The sequence below is a fragment of the Sus scrofa genome, chromosome 6 (assembly GCF_054392235.1).
Source record: "Sus scrofa isolate SSC_HxYL_T2T_F1_AM1 chromosome 6, Sscrofa_HxYL_maternal_Yorkshire_Landrace_v2.0, whole genome shotgun sequence".
In the NCBI taxonomy this organism is placed as follows: Eukaryota; Metazoa; Chordata; class Mammalia; order Artiodactyla; family Suidae; genus Sus; species Sus scrofa.
In genome coordinates, this window is record NC_139388.1 from 3,839,118 (window position 1) to 3,858,494 (window position 19,377).

General features: G+C 56.2%; 1 long non-coding RNA gene across 1 annotated transcript in view; it reads left to right on the plus strand.

The window, feature by feature from the left end:
- The first annotated feature begins 2,367 nt into the window (after positions 1-2,367).
- Positions 2,368-19,377, plus strand: part of LOC146402159 (uncharacterized) — a 41,874-nt gene continuing 24,864 nt past the window's right edge. Inside the window, exons 1-2 of the long non-coding RNA XR_014805279.1 lie at positions 2,368-2,641; positions 4,663-4,954. This is a non-coding gene — a long non-coding RNA (uncharacterized LOC146402159). The remainder of the gene's footprint in view (positions 2,642-4,662; positions 4,955-19,377) is intronic.

Consider the following 19,377-nt stretch of genomic DNA (forward strand, 5'->3'; position numbering starts at 1 on the left):
GAATGAGAAGAGCTGAAATAGAAAGGAGAAGAGTGGGAGCCAGAGCGGGAGCCGGTCACGCACTCCAGAGCCCAGGCCATCCCCCCCACCCCATCTCTGCCAACAGGCGGGGGTCCCACTCCCAGCAGCCGGCGGGGGACGCAGAGACCTGGCTCCACCACGGGCCACGGCCCCACGCAGCATCACGCCTCTCCCCGAAGCCTCAGTTTCCACGTCGGAAAGACAGGCGACAGTAACACCCGCCCACCAGGTGTGGCCCACAGCCACACATGGGTCCTGTGAATTCTATAACCATGACTGGGGTTTTGCGGAGCCCGACTTATTCCATCCACCGAACGGTATGAGCCAGCATTTCCCTGTTCCACCCCGTCCTGCCCCAGGATCGTGCTGAACACTGCCCGGTTTCCTTACAGAATCTTTCCACCCCCGAGTGACAAGGGCTGACGACTCCTGATTTTAAAAAGTGAGCAGCCCAGCATGGATCTAGGTTTATGGGCCTTAAACAACTCGGGGTCCTCGTTCAGATGAAGAAAATAAAAATAAATTGAATTTTTAAAAATTAAGTAAGAGAATACAGAATTTGGCACGCAGCCGAGTAAAGGACCCACACGAGAAAACAGGGCTAGAATGTCAGCGGTGTGAGCCCCGTGGTAGCCCTGCTGCTGAGCCAGGAGCCCCCTCCGCCCCCACGCCCCCACCCCGGGTGGAGCCCAGCGCCTGGACCTCAGCCTCTTCACACAGAGAAAGCGCATGTCACCCTGGCACGGCTGCGAGGGGGGAGAAGAAGGGCAGGCGTGGAGCACGAGATGCCAAGGGAAGCCGAGGGCAGGGAGGGGGTTGGGGGGGCAGGTGGGAGGGAGGCAGGGAGGAGGAGGAGGAGGCCGTGTGGGTGGGGGGCGGCTGGGGCCTCAGAAGGTACCACCACTGATGGTTATGTAGAGATGGGAGGTGGCCAGTGACCCCTTAAGAGCCAGGCTCTAGATCATTCTGCTTGGCTCTTGTGTGGATGATGGAGCAGGAGCAGGCAGCCTGGAGACCCGCTGGGGGGCTGTCACGACCTAACTTGTTTAGTGCAAATGTAAACAGCCATGTGGGCCAGTGGCTGCCCTACTGAACAGCACGGCACTAAGTCATCATGGGCTTCAGGCTGGGGGTGGTGATGTGACCAGATCCGTGTGGCTCATGGCCAGCTGTCCGCCGGAAACTAGTTACCCCACCAGGGTGATAATCCAGGCAGGAGATGGTGGGGCCCTGGAGGGAGCCAGGGGGCAAGGGAGACACAGGTTTCTACTCAGCAGCTGTCCTTGGAGGAGACACAGAAGCCAAGAGGGGGGTGGTTTTGGGAGCAAGTGCAGTGGCCCAAATAACAAATTCGAGGTGAGATAATCTGGTTTTCATTAGACGGTTCGGGAATCTATCATGTCAGTGCTAAAAATGTGGATTTGGACATCAGTCAATGGTGGAGGCTGTGTCACCCTAGGAGATGGCAGATGAAGTGGCAGTTATCTACCTGGCCACCCCGGTGATGACACCAGCAAGAGGCTCACATGGCCTTGTCATATGACCGTCAGGAGAGCAACAGCCACGGGCGTCCAGCTCTATGTCTGCCAGGCCTGCCCCAGGCTCGCTGCCTGCCTCTCGTCCTTGCTGCCCCCCTGCAGGTCCAGGGCTGAGGCTGCCACTTTGCTAGAGGAAGCTTCTCTCTTTGCACAGTAGGCTCAGGATTTAAAAATAAAGAAAAATAAAGCTGGGTTCAAAATTAGCACAAGACTCGCTACAAAGAACACAAGACACACAGCTTCCTGTGTGTTTTTTCTCTTCAGCTTTTTTTAAGACTTCCAGAAAAGTTTCCTCTGCGAAGCTGAGACCAAAAGGGTAAAAAATGCAAATGTGATGGTCTAGCCTTGAACCATCAGCTGTATGTGCCCAGCCTGGGGCACCACGCAGGGGCTGAGGACAGAGGAATCCAGGCCTAAGGTCTCAGAAGCTCCAAACAGCAGTGGCCTGAAATAATGCGAGGGCACCAAGACTGTGGGCGCCTCTCGGGGAAGGGGCAACGCCTCTGACTCCGGGTCCCAAGCCTGGCACCATGCCTGGCTCGGGGATGGAAAAGGGATGATGGATGGACAGAAGCTGGGTGACGGATGAGGGCGGGTGACGAATGAGGGAGTGAACAAACTGTAGCGCTGCAAACACCGTAACCTGATGGCTAATAGAGCCGATCTGAGACAAGATGCAGCCTAGCGCCTCCGAGAGCAGACTTAGGATTCCCACGGACCCCGATGAGAGCCCACGCTCCACCCTCGCTGGCCCTCCATGCTCTTTGGACCACTTATTCCTGTTATTTTGAGGCTTTTACTCTTTTAGGGGACGGGTCTGATTCCAGCGTACCAGGACCTTCCTGCCGAGAGGCCCTGGTCGGAGTCCCTTTTTGACCTCTCCTCTCCCAGACACTAGTCAGCAAGGCCGCTGAACAAAGACATCTTGGAGGCAAACCATCCTTCCCTCTCGTGCACCAGTCAACACGGATGGCTTATTCGGGAGGGACACCTGCTCCTCCAGCTGAAGAGGATATTCCCTGACTTGGGCCTCCTCGCCTTCAGAGCCCTGCCGCTGCCTGGGCACCCACCTATCCTAGACGGTGAGGAGAAAATGCTCAGCCATGTGACCCAAGCTCACCAATCAGGTGGTAATCCTCACCTCCCGGCATCCCTTGCAGCATGGGGCAGGGTGTAAATGCAGCCATGTGACACAGGGTCACCAATCAGATGTTAGGCCTCACTTCCCAGCCTCCCTTGCAGTGTGTGTCGGGGGGGGGAGAGAATGAAGCCACAAGTGACTCAGGCTCACAAATCAGATCCTAATCCTCACCTCCCAGCCTCCCTTTGGTGAGGTGGGGGGAGAGGAAATGTAGCTATGTGACCCAGGCTCACCAATCAGGTGATAATCCTCACCTCCCAGCCTCCCTTGCAGCATGGAGGTGGGGGGGATGCAGACATGTGACCCAGGCTCACCAATCGGATGCTAGGCCTCACTTCCCAGCCTCCTTTGCAGCATGGAGGTGGGGGGATGCAGCCATGTGACACAGGGTGACCAATCAGATGTTAGGCCTCACTTCCCAGCCTCCCTTGCAGCATTGGGGGGGGGGGTAAATGCAGCCATGTGACACAGGGTCACCAATCAGATGTTAGGCCTCACTTCCCAGCCTCCCTTGCAGTGTGTGTCGGGGGGAGAGAATGAAGCCACAAGTGACTCAGGCTCACAAATCAGATCCTAATCCTCACCTCCCAGCCTCCCTTTGGTGAGGTGGGGGGAGAGGAAATGTAGCTATGTGACCCAGGCTCACCAATCAGGTGATAATCCTCACCTCCCAGCCTCCCTTGCAGCATGGAGGTGGGGGGATGCAGACATGTGACCCAGGCTCACCAATCGGATGCTAGGCCTCACTTCCCAGCCTCCCTTTGGTGTGGTGGGGGGGATGAAGCCATGTGACCCATGCTCACCAATCAGATATTTGCCTCACTTCCCAGCCTCCCTTGCAGCATGGAGGTGGGGGGATGCAGACATGTGACCCAGGCTCACCAATCGGATGCTAGGCCTCACTTCCCAGCCTCCCTTTGGTGTGGTGGGGGGGATGAAGCCATGTGACCCATGCTCACCAATCAGATATTTGCCTCACTTCCCAGCCTCCCTTGCAGCATGGAGGTGGGGGCATGCAGTCATGTGACCCAGGCTCACCAATCAGATGTTAGGCCTCACTTCCCAGCCTCCCTTTGGTATGGTGGGGGGGGGGGATGAAGCCATGTGACCCATGCTCACCAATCAGATATTTGCCTCACTTCCCAGCCTCCCTTGCAGCATGGAGGTGGGGGCATGCAGTCATGTGACCCAGGCTCACCAATCAGATGTTAGGCCTCACTTCCCAGCCTCCCTTTGGTATGGTGGGGGGGGGGGAATGAAGCCATGTGACCCATGCTCACCAATCAGATATTTGCCTCACTTCCCAGCCTTCCTTGCAGCTCAGAGGGTAGGGTGGAAGCATGCAGCCATGTGACCTAGACTCACCAACCAGATGGTAGGCCTCACTTCCCAGCTGCCCTTTAGAGGGGCAGGGTAATGCAGCCCATTGACCTAGGCTCACCAATCAGATGCTAGTCTTCACTTCCCAGCCTCCTTTGCAAAGGTCATAACCATGTGACCCAGGCTCACCAACCAAATGTTAGGCCTCACTTCCCAGCCTCTCTTGCAGCATGGGGGGGGGGGTGTAAATGTAGCCATGTGACACAGGGTGACCAATTAGATGTTAGGCCTCACTTCCCAGCCTCCCTTGCAGCATGGGGGGGGGGTGGGGGGTAAATGCAGCCATGTGACACAGGGTGACCAATCAGATGTTAGGCCTCACTTCCCAGCCTCCCTCTGGAGGGGAGGGGCACCCAGCCCAGTGACCTAGGTTCACCAATCAGATGCTAGTCTTCACTTCCCAGCCTCCTTTGCAAAGGTCATAGCCATGTGACCCAGGCGCACCAATCAGATGCTGCCACACGTGGGTCTGATTAAAGAACAGGAGACATTAAGGAGGCGCCGGCTTCCTGGCGTCCTCTCCACAAGCTCTTTTTTGGCATAACTCAAGGGCTGACGCTTCTGTCTGCTTCCCGCGTGTAGGGACCTGCTGTGCCTCCCACGGGGGACAAGCACACGGGGGCCCTGCTCTTGGAGAGCGTGGCGCTGCGGCCGTGCAGGGCTGTGACGCCGTCCTCGGAGGACCCGCGGCCCCCACGCCGGCTGCTCAGGGAGGGCTGGGGAAAGCGAGGCCCAGCTGTCGCTGCTCCGGATCATCAGCCGCCGTGGGAACCACACAGCCCGCGAGCGCGGACTGAGGTACGACGCCCATCGCAGAGGTGCAGCTTCCAGGCACATGAACTCCGGAGCATCCGCGGCAGAGACGGCGCTCCGGGTAAGTGGCGAGACGCTCCGGACGTTTTCTAGCTCGTGACACTTCCGAGGGCGCCTGCTTTTGCGTGCGATTCGATTCTTCGCTTACACGCCCGCTGCGCTGGGGCGTGGGCCGCGCAGGAGGGGCCCGTTGTACCGCTGAGCGCAGAGGCCGCAGGGCCCTCCTGCTTTTCCAGCGGGTAAAGAAGGGAGGTTGAGGCCAGGAGGAGGAGAAGCCAGAGACACCCTCTGGGATGCTCTGAGCAGCGAGGAGCAGAAATCCCCGGGCTCAAGGGAGCATCTGGCCCTGAAAGTCAAAAGTACTAAACTGAGGCGGCCTGGGACTGGTGCTTCTCACCGCCCCCTCCCAAGGTGTCAGCGTCACCCACAGGCTGGCAGCCGTTGGGGCAGCAATTCCAGCCCCTGCCCAGACACAGCCACATGCCGAGGAAGGGGGGACCGTGTCCCCCCCTTAAGAGCAAAGAGACTCCCCCAGAACATCTTTTCTTGGCACCCATCACCATTAGTCAGTTCCAGGTCCTCCCCTGCACCCTCACTGCCAAGGGCAGTGGGTGACACCCGTGTCTTAGAGACGGGGGTTTACAGCTGAGTCGGAGGAGGGGCCCCGCTCCCTGAATCCCCTGGAGGAGGAGATGCTTGAACAAAATCCGGGCTCCGTGAGCGAGGAGGACGTGCGGAGTTGGATGTCACCCCCACACAGCAGTGCCCCCATCACCTGCCAGCCTCAGGCGAATTCTGGCCTGTCCCCCACCCCTGGGCAGTTTCCCTCCTTATACGTCGCTGAGGCTCAGTTTCCTCATCTGGTTAATGGGACTTGAGGTCTTGTGAGGCTGTCGAGGTTCTCAGCACCCGTGGGTCCCTTTCCTGATCTGGAAGCTGCCCTGTTTCACTGGTTCCCACACACTCTCGGCCTTTGCGCCCCCGGGGTACGTAGTGAGCCACGGCCGGCTGGCTGTCCCCGCCAGGCTCAGAGAACTGGCTCCCACCTGGCCCTCCGGTCCGTGAAATGCCCCTTAGTCCCCATCGAGCAAGACTCTCAGGGTCGTTGGCTCCGCCAGATAAACTGTTCAGGGAGAAAGCCGGCAAGTCAGAGGAAGAGCTTGAGGGGACCTGGAGCGGGTCGTGGCTTCGGGGTCACGGCTCCCCGGCTTCCGCGTTCACTCGTCACTGGCAGAATGCACTTTTTGGAAGTCCACAGGCCATCTTTTCGTTTGACCGACGGTTTCCTTTGCTGTGCTAAAGCTTATTAAGTGTGGCTGGCTCCCATTTGTTCATTTTTGCTTTTATTGCTGCTGTCTTGGGAGAGTGATTAGAAGGCGTCGGTCTGATTCCTGTCAGGGACGGTCTTAGGCCCTTTCTAGGAGTTTGTGGTGTCTTGTTTTTAGGTCCTTGTGCCGTTTTGAGTGTAGTTTTCTGTGCGGGGCAAGGAGGTGTTCAGACGTCACTGATTTACACGTGGTTGCTCAGCTGTCCCAGCACCGCTTGCTGAAGAGACCACTCACTTGGCTGGTTGTTCAGCCAACCTCCCTTAAGCACCCACCGTGTGCCAGGGAGTAAACGGGACCCCTTCCTGGCTGCTGTTAGGTCGAGCCTGTATGGGAAGCACAGGCTTTTTTTTTGGTTGTAGTTATTTTAACACCTTTGGCATTTTTGAAGCATTCCTACCTGAAATGAAACAGAAATTGTAAGCCTCATTTAGAAAATAATTCCTTTCCTCCCACACAAGCTGAGATGTGGCGTCAGATGATACTGTTCAGATTTTCCAATTGCAAATCACCTTTCGGTCAAGCCCGAGAACTCGCTGGAATAGAGGAAAATGTGTTAGGGCTGCGCCATCAGTGGTTTTGAGTGGAAATAGCGTCTTGCCTGTCGTAGCATCATGGTTGAATTTCACACTAGAGAAAGGAAGCACCGACTTTAACCTCAAAACGAGGAAGGCTGTAATAGTCACACCTCAAAAGAAAAACAGCGCTTCTCTGTAGCCGGGAGCCCCAGGTCGCCGCGGGCCAGCCTGGAAACACAGCAGAAATCTGTCCCCAAGCACAGAGTCTTCCAGACCGGTGGACAGCCTGACCCAGCATGCCTGAGGGCCTGGCTTTCGGGGAACTGAGCTGAGGAGCTGGGAGTGCGGGCAGATGCCAGTGAAGCCGGGCTGGCAGGAGCGAGTCAGGAGGAAGTGGCTTTGCGAGTTGTCGACCTCACAGCAGGCTGAGAAGCAGAAACTGAACCACACCGGGTACAGAGCTATTTTCAACCTTGGGGTTTTCACCCCCTGTCCCCAGTGTGCTGGGCAGTGTGGCTCACGTATGTCACCGTCAGGGCCCTGAACTCGGGACCGAGGGGCAGGCGGGTCTGAGAAGCAGAGGTGTGGGGGGGGGGGGCTGCAGCGGCGCAGCCCCTCCCAGAGCCTTGGCCATGGGACGCCCGCTCTCCGGGCCTCAGTCTCCTGCTCGCTAAGGTTCTGGATCAGTTTCCCCTGTCGCAGATGACCCCGAACTTAGTGGCTTGAAACAGCACACGCCTGTGCTCCCCAGTTCTGCAGGTCAGTAGGGGCTGAAGTCAGGTGAGGGCCAGGCTGCGTCCTTCTGGAGGCTCCAGGGGAGAATTTGTTTCCCAGCTTCTAGAGGCGCTGTTCTCCTTGGCTCGTCTTCACAGCTGACAGGTCGCATCTTTCCGTCTCTGACGCTGGCCGTCCTGCTTCCCCTTGTGAGGACACGGGGCCCACCCAGGCCGTCCAGGCCGTCTCCCCATCTCGGGGTCTTTCACGTCTTCCCACCTGCCAGGTCCCTTTTGCTGAGGGTCACCAGGATATGGACCCGTTGGGGACATTAGCCAAAGCTTCGCACAAGCTCCTAAGCGCCTGGGTCAGAGGCGAGTCTTCTGTGAGCCCGCTGTCGCTTACAAGGTGGCTGATGTTCGGAGAGCACCCCCTCCCCGGTTACCCCAGCGCCCCATCTATTCCACCAGCAGCCCCCCGACGATGAGCCCACCCGCATCTCCCGTCCACAGAGCAGGAAAGTAAGGCCTGGCGTCGGGGATGGTCTTTGATCTGCCGCCTTCCTGGGGGACGTCAGCAGCAGAGCCTGAGCCGTTGACCGCGGCCACAAGCGCGGTCCTCGTGTCCCACGGAACTGCGCCTGCGTGGTTGAATCAGCAGGGATCCGAGGGTTAAAAAGCAAACGGAGCCACGGTCCCCTGCTCACTGGTTCACTGCTGCTGGGGCTGCGGGGCGCATGGCCACATTGGAGGGCAGTTTTGTCACAAGCAGACGTGTCTTCAGCCTGTGCCCCAAGCATTCACACGGAGGAGCTGAGAAGGGACTTCCACGCACACCCAGCCCGGGCGTCGTAGCTGCTTTATTGACAGTCGCTGGGCGGGACAGGAGCCCGAGCGGCCAGGGGGCACGGAGGTCGTGAGACGCCACCAGCTTCACCACAGTGAGATGTGAGCTCTTGAAGGAGGACAGCCCAGCAGGAAAGCCACCCCTGTCACCACAGCGACCCGGCCGCTGGCGTCCTCACCAGTCCCCACACTGCACGCTCACGTGCCTTGACCTTTGGCCCCAGCTGTGCCCTCTCCCTCCTGGTCATCGTGACGTCTTGTTTGTTACATCCTGAGCCCGTGTCCCCTGAGAGTGGGCCGGGGGCCCCTCTGGCCATGGGCGTCTCTCCACTCAGCGCTGGTCCACGGCGATGTCAGTTTCCTTTCTCTAGACCTGAGCTGGGGAGGGGGCCAAGCAGTGACGTGCCCCCGCTGGCTCTGCACCCTAGCACCGAGCCTGGCTCCCTGAGCCCTCAGTGGGCGGCTGGCCGGCCCTGGGTCCTCACGTGGGTTCTCTGCCCTGTCCTTTCTGTTCCCACCGCCCCACGCAGCCCAGGGGCCTCCTGCACGCACACCTTGCCCTGTGACACCAGCCCTGTGGAAGTGACCAGCAGCAGCCCTGCTCCCAGGGCCTCAAGTGGCCCATCGTCTCAGCTCCACGGCATCCCTAGGAGAGGGGAGGGTTACAGCCAAATCCACTCCGCCATGAGGAGGCAGAGGCGCGGGAGGGCCGGGGGGGGCGGGGGGGGCTGGCATACACTCGGAGCCAGGAGGGTCACAGCCAGGTCCACACGCCTCAGCTGGGTGCCTCCTGCGTCCTTGACCTCAGCCTTGACCTCAGCTTCCACCTCCGAGGGTGCCATTGTCCAGCAGCGAATCTAACGCACAGACGCGTCAAGGCTGTTCCCGCTGCGGCTCCAACCCCAGGCCTTGCCCGAGACCCTCTGCACACCCACGTGCTGCAGCCCCCGCCCCACCCCAGCTCTTCTAGAACCCCCTTCTCTCCTTTGTCCTGACATCACATGTTTTTATGCCCCGTCTGAGATGTGGGAACAAAGACAAAGCCAGGCTGGATGGCGGAGCTGCCTGGAGGCCCCAGACCTGGGTGGGCTGCCACGCGCACACATGCTGAGGGGCCCGGGCTGGGCTCAGAGGCGCCGGGGCCACCAAGACCTGGAAGAGGAGCCAGAACAAAGCCCAGAGGAGCAGCCGCACGTGTCCCTGGTGGGGTCCCTCTGCACCCCACGTGGAACCTGAGTCATTTTGTGACTTCAGACCTTCTGTTGGTTTCACCCACAGCTTGTCTATCGGAAGGGCCCAGCTGGGGTGAGCGGGGGTCCGAGGAGCTATTCAGAGCCTTTGCCATCCCGCCAGGCGCTAGGACGAGCCTGCGCTCCCACCGGAAACCAGGGTGAGAGCCAGCCCTTGTCCTAGCGGCCAGGAGCTCAGGCTCAGACCCTTCACTGAAGTCCTTCTTCAGTAAACAGACACCGGGAAGCCCAGAGCCCTCGGCCATCAGAGATGCCAGGTGACAGCAGACCAGAGGGCGTGGCACCACCAGCAAGATCGACTCAAGGTGCCAGAGGGGATGTGGGGCACCGGGCACCTCGCGCTCCTACAGGAAAGAGGCCACGCCCACCACACACACCTGGGCCCCGGAAGTCTGGGAGGAGGTGGGTACCACGCTGCACCCTGGACCCCCCAGGACGGCCAAGCCGAGACAGCCAGCGCCCCACCGCGCCCGTGGAGGGGGGGACAGGCAGGACGACGTCAGGCACGGACGCCACAGCGGAGCCAAACCACCACGACGGCGACGCTCCTGAGTGGGGGGGGGGGGGCGGGGAGCGAAGCCAGACCCGCGGAACGTGTGCGGCGGTTCTGGAAAATCCCGACACGCAGGTGCTTAGCGGCCGCTTGGGAGTAAAGGCGTCAGGGAGAGCGGGAGGCGGTGGCCGGGAACCTCAGGCCAGTGCAGGGGGGGAGGGGCGGGCGCTCAGGATGCGTCTCCCGCTCACTGTGCAGCATCCCAGGCCCTTCGACAAAATCTACCTCACTGCGGCTTCGCACTCATTTGCCCGACGAGTAGACCGAGCCCGGAGAGGTGGGCAGCGGTCTGGGGACGGCGCCAGGGTGCCGCCGCGCAGAGATGCGGGGAAGTGATCCCGCTCACGGCACAATCAGGAAACGAAAGGCGAGGCGAGGGGATTACCTTGAGTTTCAGGACGGCTGCGTCTCGCACCTTCGCGGGAGACTTCCGGAAAACAGGCTCGTCTTGAGTAAAACCCTGAGCCTGGCTGGCCGGGCAGGGGGTCTGCTGTTTGCCCTCTGGCTGCCCGCAGGCCTGGTTTCCCTCCAGAGACCTCCAGGCCCCAGCGCAGGCCGCCTCCCCTCGGGCCACCCTGTCCTCCGTCAGGTCCACCCACGCCTGCACAGCCGTCCACCTCCCTCCTCTGAGTCTCAGTGCGTGTCCCGCCCGGCACCTTCGGCCCAGTTCCCGCAGGGCCGTGAGCGCACGCCCGTCCATCAGGGCCTCTGTTCTGAGTGCTGGTTGTGCTGCAGGTTTCAGAGTGAGCAGGACAGACACGGCCCCTCCTTCGTGAAGCCTGATGGGAGCTTCCTCCCTCCGACCTCCTGCTGGGGCTCCCACTGGCCGAGCGCCGCTGGAGGCCGGAGGGTGGGGACCTGGGCAGTGGTCCATGGCCGTCAGCCTTCTGCAGAGCGAGCAGGGTGGGCCCTGGGGACCATGCCTGATGTCCCGGCGATGCACTGGGAACCCTGCGGGCCCAGGTGGATCCTCATGCGGTTGAACCCCCCACCCTGAGGACAGGCCCTTTTGAAAATCTCAGCTCCGTCGTTCCATTCCACACCTGCCAAGCAGGGCCCCTGGTCTCTGCCCACGTCACCTGCCCACGAGCGACCTCCGTGAGTCCTCACCGCCACTCCGGGGAGGTCAGGGCAACGAACCTCTCAGCGTCCACATGAAGGCGGGGTGATGGGTAATTTATAGCCGAGGATACTGAAATTCAGGGATGGGGCCCCGTGGCCCCAGGGTCTCACAGCTAATCAGCAACAGAGTCAGGCTTGAAGCCCAGGTCTAGCTGACATCACAGCTCGTGCAGGTGCCCCAGGCTGGACCTGGCTCCGAACTCAGGGCTTCTCTCCACCTGTCTCCCCCTTTCTCCTTCTCTCTAAACTCCACCCCCGCCCCTCCTGGACCACAGAGCCTGCCACCCAGCGGTCAGCTCCCAGGGGTCCCTGCCTCCATCCCGTGGCCCTGTCTGGCTCAATGACGCAATAGCCCCAGCCAGCCTTGCAGTTGAAATGTTCTGGAATGTACAGTAGACCAGGCCATCTGCTTCCTCCAGACTCTGCCTTCTGCCTCCATCGGGACCCAGCGCAAATATGCAGGGACCCAGAGCAACAGTCACTTTATTTCTGGGCCCAGGGTTTCTAACTGGCCCGATTGCTCAACGCGGGTTTCACCCAGGAGCCCGAGGAGGTGAGGAGCCGGGGCTGCGCGGAGGCTGCAGGAAGGGAAATGCTAGGGAAGACACAGCACCTCGGTCGGCTGAATGCACCGTGATTTCCCCCTGAAAGCTCTGCAAGAAGATGGCCCGAGTCCCTCCCTCTTGTGTTTCTCCGAGAGATTTTTATTTCCAAGACTCTCTGTTCGGCCTTCACGCTGTAACACGGAGGTGAAGGCGGGGTGACTGCGTGTACCGGATGCTCAGCGTCCCGCTGTAGCCATTCAGAAGCCAGGAGCCATAGGGCTCCGCCTCAGAGACGCCCTCCTGATGGAACAGAGTTCTGCGAATGAAGTTCCAAACGGGCTCAGGTGCCCTGGTTTCATGTATGGAGAACGGGGAGCTAGGTCCGTGCCCAGAGGGGTGACCCCATCGCACGAGAGAGGGGCCGCCTTCAGAAGGTCAGTGACCTGTCGCTGCTCCCAGGTTGGAGTGCGGGCAAGTCTCCCTGCCTGGGATTCAAGGGGTCAAGGCAGAAAGGTCAGGGGCAGAAGGTTGGTTTTTTTTAAAGTCGGGATGGGAGTTCCTGTCATGGCGCAGCGGAAACAAATCCGGCTAGGAACCGTGAGGTTGCAGGTTCGATCTCTGGCCTCGCTCAGCAGGTTAAGGATCTGGTATCACTGTGAGCTGTGGTGTAGGTCGCAGACATGGCTCCGAGCTGGCATTGCCGTGGCTGTGGTGTAGGCCAGTGGCTACAGCTCTGGTTAGACCCCTAGCCTGGGAACCTCCAAGTGCCACAGGGGCAGCCCTCAAAAGACAAAAGACAAAAAAAAAAAAAAAAAAAGGTGGGATCTCTGCTGAAGCTGGACAACCCGTGACTGCTTTGACCAGCAGAGAGTGGCAGCAGTGATGCCAAATGGGGCCTGAGGCTGGGTCGTCAGATGCCATTCACCTTCCCCTTTGTCCCCTGGGCTGCCCTGGGGCCACCATGTCAGGAAGCCCAAGCTGCCTGGAGAGACCACATTCCGAGTGACAGCCCCAGCGTGCCCAGCCCTCTGGCCATCTCCACCCACACAGGATGTGGATGGAAAGCCTCAGATGCTGCCACCCCGGCCCTCCAGCCACCCCAGCAAAGACCGCGGACGTGCCCAGCACCATGGTACCCGGTCTTAATTCTACCACCAAATCTGTGAGCACAGTCAAATGCTCCTGAAACCACCAAGACTGCGGGTAGTTTGTTACACAGAGACGTGTGGAGCTGTCCGCGTCCTGAGCTGATCCCGTCCTGAGCTGACTCCGTCTAGACCGAAAGGGGCCCAACCAGCACTTTCCTCTCGATGCCCGAGATTGTTCACCTCGGACGAGGCAGCACGTCCTAGACACGCTGCAGGCGTCATGTGAGAGCAAATACATCGAAGCCACACTGGGTTAAACGAGTTTCCCGCCATGAGCCCGAACTCGTCAAATGCCCACGTCCGTGCACACATCCAGGAGGAAGATGCAGGACGTGACGGGGTGAGACGTTTGCCGCTTCTCTTCCACTTTTGGTAAAGAAGCCAGACTTTCCCCTGAGAAACTACCTCCTCAACTCTCAGCTCACTGAACTATAGGTCATTCTCCACAGAGAATTTCTAAATGCTTCCGAGTAGCTGAGTTGCAAAACTTTCTGTCCTGGCGCATCGGAATCACCCGTGTGACTGGTTTCCTTCTGGTTCCCACAGTTGCTCCCGCAGCACAGAGGCCCTGCCTGGCGGGTCCCCCTGGGGTGGATTCGCCCGGGTTCCCTGGTCCCAGCAGGTCCCAGGGCTCAGCAGCGGGCTCCGCCTGGACGCTACCACAGAAGGGAATGACCATGCATCCCAGAGGGGTTTTGCAAAGTTACTTGGCTACGTGGCAGTCACTCACAAAGCAATTGTCAAACTGTCTCAATCGTGTTGATATTTTTAAGATACAGAGCGTGAAGGCTGCTTGCTTTATGGACTCTTCTCATCAGCTCAGTCCCAAGACCCCAGCAGCTAATTGTTCAGAAGGGTCAGCATCTCAAAACTTAACTCACAGCCAGGACCCAGCCACGCGTTCTAGAAGCCCCAGTTCAGACTGAGGCGTCTGGTCAGTGAATTCCCTCCCCTGGCAGCGAACGCCGTCCTGGGCTCCCCTGCCTCGGAGGTCGCTGCAGGAACTGGCGCGGGAAGGGCCGTCTGTATCCGGCTTTGAACTTGGGGGAGAAGAGACTTTATCCAGGCTCCACACCTGGCCCTGACGCCACCGCACAGGATGAAAAAGAACTTGCTGGTAGACACAACCCCGAGAGCCATGCGATGCTGGCAGCCAGCCAGCTGAAGTCATGAGGCAGGAGCTGTCCTGCAGGACGCAGAGGCCCCATCAGTGTCCCTGCCTGGAAACTGAGTGAGAACCGTCCAGTCTGCTGGGCTCGCCTGAGGCTGGAGGGAGACGGTCGCTGCCTGGCAGACAGTGTGTCTCTGTGGGCCTGGCCATGTCTCTGCCACCCACCCATCCATCTGTCCAGGGAGAGTCGATGGGCAGGTCCCATGAAGGCATCTCCATGACGGCTGGACAGGGCCCCTCTTGTCCCCACTGGATCCCACAGGTGGCCCTCCTCCACTTCGATGCCGGCAGCTTGCCGCGTGCTGTCCAGGGCCAGCCTTCACCCACGCAGCCCCGCACCCGCCAGTCAGCTCACAGAAAGCCAGGCGTGAGAAAACCCTCAGATTTTATAAAAACACGATGTGCCCCACCACGTTGTCCCCCAAGGTTCTGTGTGATCTGCGCACCGCCATACCTTTCTGCTGCTGTTCTGGGCATGGGGAAAAGATAAGCAAAAAGTCCTTAAAAGCAAGTGCAGTATTGGTTTGCAGCTCCCCCCTTTAAAGAACCTAGAAGCTGGAGTTCCCGTCATGGCGCAGCAGAAACAACCTGACTAGGAACCATGAGGACGCAGGTTCGATCCCTGGCCTCGCCCAGTGGGCTGAGGATCTGGTGTTTCTGTGAGCTGTGGTGTAGGTTGCAGACATGGCTCCAATCTGATACTGTTGTGGCTGTGATGTAGACCAGAGGCTATGGCTCTGATTCGACTCCTAGCCTGGGAACCTCCATATGCTGCAGGTGCAGCCCTAAAAAAAAAAGAAAAAAGAAAAAAGAAAGAACCTAAGAGCTGGTAAAAATGACAAAAGATTTAATAGGCTTAAAAAATAAAAAATGGAATACATATCATCTTTGAAAAAGCACTTTATTTTAATAAATTATACATTTTTAAAAACAGATACAAAAACATTCATCCAGCATATGAAAGGTATATTTATGCTAAAGACTAAAGCCTGTTTTTATCTGACAAAACTTCAGGAAAAAAACAGGTCTATTATTCTTAAAAACATCATGCTGGCTTCGTTGGCCCGAGAGGACAAGCCGTTTCTCCTGGAGGGTTCCGTGTTCTCGTGGGCGGTGGAGCACGTCTGGGGAGGCCGTGCCGCAGTCCTGCTGACCCACCCAGCCCTCGCCTTCGCAGGAGTGCCAGTGGGAGGGAACCCTGGGCATTCCTGGGCTTCTCAGACTTTAAACCAGAGACGCTTAGAGCTGCAAGGCTGCGGCATCGGCTGAGCGGGGACAGTCCTGTCCCCAAACCCCAGCTTATCTCCCTTCTCGAAAGGAACACTGGCAGAGGTCCGGTGCCTTCCTGCCCTGTCCTCGTGAGTGTCCGACGGTGGCGACCAGGCTGGGAGAGGAGGAGGAAGGGAGAAACGTTCTCCTCTCCACCCCAGAGAGCGTGGGAGGGCAGCACGCAGCCCCGCCCCAGCACCCTCCCCAAACCTGCCCAATGTCTACACTGGCTGTGGAACTGACTTGGCCTGATCCACAAACTGCGCCGCCAAGAAGTGGGGCACCTGCAGGCGCGCAGCACACTCAGTCCTGGCGGGCCCAGCATCCTGATCTAGCAAAACACAACGCGGGGGCTTCCTGGGTGTGTGTGTTCATTTCTAAAAACTTTTCTGACGTATAGTTGACTTGCAAAGTTGTATTTCTGCTTGTACATCAAAGAGATTCAGTTACACACACGCGCACACACACACATACGCACATGTATACGAATATAAGCCTCCTTTCCCCTTTAGTCACACACACACACACACACACACACACACACACACACATGAATATAAGCCTCCTTCCCCTCTGGTATTCCTGAATTTGTTTTCTACATCCAGGAGTCTGTTTCTCTTTTGTAAATAAGCTCGTTTGTGTCTTTTTTTATTAGATTCCCCAAGTAACTGATTTCATATGTTGTCCTTCTCTGTCTGACTGACTCAGTATGATAATCTCTAGGTCCATCCATGTTGCTGAAAATGGCAATATTCCTTTTTATGATATTCCACTGTGTATAAACACCACGTCTTCTTTATCAGTTCCTCTGTCGATGGACACTTGGGTGGCTTCCATGTCTTGGCTGTTGCAAACAGTGCTGCTGTGAACACAACACGGGGCGCATGTATCTTGGCGCATGTATCTTTTCAAGTGATAGTTTTGTCTGGATGTATGCCCAGGAGTGAAATTGCTGGATGATACGGAAACTCTCTTTTTAGTTTTCTGAGGAGCTTGCATACTATTTTCCATCGTGGCTGCACCAATTTACATTCCCACCAACAGTGTAGGAGGGTTCTCTGGTCTCTACACCCTCTCCAGCGTTTATTGTGTGTAGATTTTTTTTAATTCAATGAATTTTATTACGGTTTTACAACCATCATCACAACCTAATTGCAGAAGGTTTCCATGCCAAACCCCTAGCCCATGCCTCCCCCCAACCTGTCCCCTCTGGTGACCATAAGTTTTTCAAAGTCTGTGAGTCTGTCTCTGTTATGCAAATAAGTCCATTTGTATCCTTTTTTTAGATTTCACAAATAAATGATATAACATGATGTTTGTCTCTCACTGTCTGACTTCACTTAGCATGATCGTTTCTGGGTCCATCCGTGTTGCGCAAATGCCATTATTTCTTTCCTTTTAATGGCTGAGTAATATTCCATTGTGTGAATGGACCACATCTTCTTGATCCACTCCCCTGTCAATGGACATTTAGGTTGCTTCCATGTCTTGGCTATTGTATATAGTGCTGCAGTGAATACTGGAGTTCATGTATCTTTTTGAGTCATGCTTTTCTCTGGATAGATGCCCAGGAGTGGGATTGCTGGATCAAAAGGTAATTCTATTTTTAGTTTTCCGAGGAACCTCCATACTGTTTTCCACAGTGGTTGCACCAATTTACATTCCCACCCACAGTGTAATAGGGCTCCCATTTCTCCACACCCTCTCCAGCTCTTACTGTTTGTAGACTGATGATGGCCATTCTGGCAGGTGTGAGGTGGTACCTCAGAGGGGTTTCGATTTGCACTTCTCCAGTAAGTAGTGACGTTGAGCATCTTTCCATGGGTTCTTTGGCCATCTCTGTATGTCTTCTCTGGAGAACTGTCTGTTTAGATCTTCTGCCCATTTTTTTGATGGGGTGGTTTGGTTTTTTTGGTGTCAAGCTACAGGAGGTGTTTTTAAATTTTGGAGATTAAGCCCTTGTCATTCAGTTCATTTGCAAGTATTTTCTCCCATTCTGTGGGTTCTCTTTTCATTTTGTTTATCGTTTCCTTTGCTGTGCAAAAACTTTTTCTGTCTTTTTAGGGCCACATCTGAGGCATATGGAGGTTCCCAGGCTAGGGGTCAAATCAGTGCCATAGCCGCCAGCCTACACCACAGCCACAGCAACTCAGGATCCTTAAGCCACTGAGCGAGGCCGGGGATCAAACCCATGTCCTCATGGATACTAGTCGGGTTCATTAACCACTGAGCAATGATGGAAACTCCCTGTGCAAAAACTTTTAAGTTTAATTAGGTCCCATTTGTTCATTTTTGTTTTTATTGTCATTGCTCTAGGAGGTGGATCTGAGGAGACACTGCTGTGGTTTATGTCAGAGAGCACTCAGCCTATGTTTTCCTCTAAGGGTTTTATAGGGTCCACTCTTAGGTCTTTAATCCATTTTGAGTTTATTTCTATGTAGGGTGTTTGACGAGTTCTAATTTCATTCTTTTCCATGTAGCTGTCCAGTTTTCCCAGCACCACTTATCGAAGGGGCTGTCTTTTCTCCATTGTACAGTCTTGCCTCCCTTGTCATAGATTAGTTGACCATAGGTGCGTGGGTTTATTTCTTGGCTTTCTGTCCTGTTCCAGTGATCTATATTTGTTTTTATGCCAGTACTATACTGTTTTGATGACTGTAACTTTGTCGTATAGTCTGAAGCCAGGGAGCCTGATTCCTCCAGCTCTGTTTTCCTTTCTCAGAATTGCTTTGGCTTGCTCATAGACCTTTTCTTTTCTTTATTTTTTTTTAGGGCCACACCCACAGCACATGGAAGGCTAGGGGTCAAATCCAAGCTACGGCTGCTGGCCTGCACCACAGCCACAGCAACACCAGATCCGAGCCGCATCTGCAAACTACACCACAACTCATGGCACTGCTGGATCCTTAACCCACTGAGGAAGGCCAGGGATCGAACCCATGTCCTCATGGATCCTAGTCAGGTTCGTTACTGCTGAGCCACAACAGGAACCCCTTTAGACTTTTTGATGATGGTCATTCTGACCGGTATGAGACGGTACCTTACGGAAGTTTTGATTTGCATTTTTCTGTAATAATTAGCAGTGTTGAGCATCTTTTCGTGTGCCCGTTGGCCATCTCTGTGTCCTCTTTGGAGAAATGTACATTTGGGTCCTCTGCCCATTTTCAGTTGTTGTCATTGAGTTTTATGAGCTGCTGGTAGATTTTGGAAACGAAGCCCTTGTTGGTCACATGATTCGCAGATCTTTTTCTCGCGGTCGGTAGGTTATCTTTTTCCTGTGTTCATGGTTTCCTTTGCTGGGCAAAGGCTTCTAGTTTGATTTGGTCCCATATGGTTTTCTCGGCTTTTATTGCCCTGGGAGACTGACCTAAAAAAGACTGGTGCGGTTTATGTCAGAGAATGTTTTGCCTTTGTTCCTTGCTAGGAATTTTATGGTGTCGTGTCTCATGTTTACGGCTTTAAGCCGTTGTGAGTTTACTTTTGTGCATGGTGTGAGGGCAGGTTCCAGCTTCACTGATTTACGTGCCGCTGTCCAGCTTTCTTACCACCACTCGCTGGAGAGCCTGTCTTTTCCCCCAGGCATAGTCTTGCCTCCTTCACCAGAGATGAACTGACCATGGGTGTGTGAGCTTTTTTTCTGGGCTGCTTGGTTACGTCCACCTGCATGTCTGTTTTTGTGCCAGTACCACACTCTTTCAGTTACTGCAGCTTTGTGGTACTGTCTGAAGCCTGGGAGGGTTTTTTGTTTTTTCCCTCGGGATTGCTTTGGCGATTCCAGCTCTTTTGCAGTTGCATTTAAATGTTAGGATTGTTCTAGTTCTGTGAAAAATGTAGGGGCAATTTGATAAGGACCGCATTCTATATGGAGATTGCTTTGGGTGGTGTGGCTGTTTGCACACTACTCTTTTCTTCCAATCCAAGAGCACGGCGTGTCTTTCCGCGTCTTGGAATCATCTTCCGTTTCCTTTATTGCTGTTTTGTGGTTCTCAGGATGTAAGTCTCTCACCTCCTTGGGCAGGGTTGT